This window comes from Microcebus murinus, chromosome 11 (genome assembly GCF_040939455.1).
Source record: "Microcebus murinus isolate Inina chromosome 11, M.murinus_Inina_mat1.0, whole genome shotgun sequence".
Lineage (NCBI taxonomy): Eukaryota > Metazoa > Chordata > Mammalia > Primates > Cheirogaleidae > Microcebus > Microcebus murinus.
In genome coordinates, this window is record NC_134114.1 from 37,764,831 (window position 1) to 37,768,385 (window position 3,555).

Genomic DNA, 3,555 nt, shown 5'->3' on the forward strand with positions numbered 1-3,555 from the left:
CACATGAGAAGCGCACACAGGTCAACGCAGAGCGTCTTCCTGCAATGTGCTTTTAGCCAGCAGGAAAGGTCTCTTTAATGCAGAACATTTTGCAGTAGACATACACAAAACTCATCACAGACAGACTAATTCTTCTGCCTGCCTGAGGAAGAGGGACGACATAAACTGAGCCCACCACCACAGCAATGTGTCGTAGGTCTCTATTAAGCCTTTGCAAGAGCCCCAGATATCTGACTAATTTTAAGTGACCAGCTTCTCCTCTCTGGCCAAGGACGTCTGCTTAAAAGAAGACACAGGAAGTTTCTGATGGGCCCTAAAATTGAAAACGAAGCAGAAAATTGGTCTTCAGTATACCAAACCAAACTCATTTCAACAACGCGAGGTTATGTGCACTTCGTTGTGCGGATGTCTTTCTCTTTTAAAGACACAGCCTCACATGTGTCAAAGCGTAAGACTGGAGCTGGCCGAAATGATGTCAGGGAGACAGAAGCCAGTCTGCACGGCGGGGAGGAGACGGAAGGCCAGCGCTTCTGTGTTCTTCCCAAGGGTGGCTGCACCTTCAGGGGACTGGGAAGTAGTTGGCCAGAGAGCATAGAAGGGTACTGGGTACAGATTTCATCAATATCAAGAAGGGAAGGGAGGAAATTCATATAGTAACACACAGGACTGAAATGGGAGAGACTACTAGATAGAAGGGGTCATTTTTCCTGGGGATTAGCTGTGGACATTTTTCAACCTTGAGATATCTGAAACAATGCCTCCCTTCTTCCAGGTTAAAAAAAGAAAAAGTTGTGTAGCTATGAACAACAGGTAGCTGTAACCCACAGAGCAGGAAACCCAAGTTCCAGACCTAAATTTGTTGCCAGTCTTCGAAACTCACGCTGTAAGGCACATTTTGAATGAAAAGTAGGCATCCCCACACTCATAAAGAACCAAGAGATTCAAACAAACAAACAAAAAAACTGAAGGCACTCTGGAATCACCAGAAAACTTTAAGAGTTTCTCCAGAGCCATGTTTTTGCCACTGTCATTTTATCTTTAATGGGCTCTATGTGTGGCAGATACAGATGTAAATAAATTATGGGATCCCCCAGAATTTTCAAGAGAATGAATCCAAGACTCTTTAGGCAGGTTGATGAGTTTGAGACATAAAGATAGGAGATTACTGGGAAGAGATGAATTTAAAATATATTCTTGGTGGCTTGCAAAGCTCTTATTTCCTCAACGTGATGTAATCCAATGAGCACGCTGAAAGGCTTTTCTGCCCACAAACACCTTACCAACTGGCCTGTGTGGGTGCTTTGGGGTTAGGGTTTTGTATTATCCAGAGTCATCATTAAGGGTGCCATATACATTCATTGATCCAACAAATAATTTTTAGCTTCTACTGGGTACCAGATACTGTGCTAAGGATACAGAAATGATGGCAATAAACATGTTCTTGCCCTCATGGATCTTAACATCCACTGGGAAAGTCAGATGTTGGACTAGGAACTATACATCTGAAGAACACTCAAAGAGGAGTTTTACAGGATGTTGTGGGAGTTTAGGTTGGGTGGTCAGGGAAGGGTTCCCTGGGGAAAGCTGAGTGACAATGCTGGTGATATTCCAGAAGGAACAAAAGACCTGCAGGCAGAGAAGAGTGTAGCATGCACAAGAAACTAAAAGACAACAAAGCAGCTAGAACATAAAGAGTGAAGGAAGAGTGGTAAGACACAGAGAAGGCCAAAAGTGTACCCAAGGCCATGTCATAGAGGATACTGATGAAAAGTTTGGTCTTAATTCTAAGCCATTGAAGGATCCAGTTTAAAAGTGACATGATTAGATTTGTATTATACTTCAGGAAGACCCACTGTGAAAGCTGTGTGAAGAATGTGTTGGGTTGTGTCAGAGAGGATTCCAGGAAACAGGCAGGAAGTTTGTAGAAGTCTGAGTGGGAGACAATGGTGGAATGAACCAAGGTGGTAGCAATAAGATTGGAGAGAAGCAGGCATATTCTAACACCTGTAGACATAGTCACAGTGAAAATACTTCAGAGCCCAGAGACACAGCAGAAGCAAGCAAGAAAGTCATATGAAGATCACATCCTATCCCTAGAAGGTGGGTCTTGGCACTTGTATCCCTCACGGGTCTGACCAGAAGGGGCAGTAGGAGGTGAGGCGAGTAGTTAGGAAGAAATGCACTGAAGATAACTGACCACCTGCATGATTTTTTATCAGTTATACTAATATTTATGTTAGAAGAAATTTAGTTATAGTTGAAAAGGATTCTGCAAAGGCTTCCTTTAAAAGGGAAGCTTATATGTATTTCAAATATATACGACTTATACATTAAATATATGTGTAAATTTTTATTTATACATGCCCATTCAGAAACCTATACATAATGTCATAGAGCAGGTATACATATGTCTAAAACTCAAAGCCCTATATTAAATATACATATATATTTTATACACACACACATACACATACACACTACAATATATATTCCATTCCATCTCTTAACACCAGCAGCTAATAGGCTTCTTTCTACTATATCTCTCTACTTCTGGGTCTACCAATTGAGCTATAGATTTACTAAGAGTTTTGGTTATTTAGACTAAGTCTGTGTCTTGGCCTCATTACTATAATGATATAATTGATTTGAATATTATACAAATAAAACATGAGAGCAAAACGGGGGTTGTTGGTATGAAAGTCAGGCTGGAAGCTTGGAAGGATTCAACAAAGGCGAGTTTCTAAAGAAAAAGTTGCTGTGAGATTATGTATGGGCAAGACAACTACAACTACAAAGAATTGGAGAAAACCCCTAGAAATATATTTTCCATATTCAGATTCTATAGCAAATGCCTTTAAAGTTCTGGTCCACTTAAATGAAACAAAACCAAAAATTGTAGATGATGCATTATGGGGGAAGCTGATGCAAGAAAAATGACTTGGGACCCTGATCAGAAGACCTGTATGAAATGAACACCCATTTTAGGTTGTAACCCATGAAAACACTATTTTTGAATGTCAGAAATAGTTGAGTATTAGCAATTTCATATGCTTATATATACCTAATATGTTTTAAGTAAAAATAAAATGTTAAAGTACATATATTTTTTATGTAATTCCCTTCATAAACAAGTTTTTGCAATTATCTGATTAGCCATAATTCTAACTATAGGATAAAAAAAGGCTTCTACCATGGTACCTAGGACCTGGGCATGAGGAAGCCACACATTCCAAGTACAGACTGCTGGGTTACAAGGACAGTGTAAGAAACCAAAGATCATCAGAACCTCTATATAACCAGGAAAGAGACTACTTCTCAGCAACACCTGATAAGATTTCATGAGTAACTAGTGAGGAGGAATTAGAAACTCTGACCAGAACCCTCTGTATATATCATTTATAGCCTATTGTATAAACATATGCTACATGTTTCAGTTTATTATATAGTAAACCACACATAGTTCTTATTTCATAGTGTGTTTAATAATTCTCATTTAATCCTTTTGTATCTTCATAAAGTCCAGAAAGAATCTCTGCAGCTGCTGTTAGTGCTGGA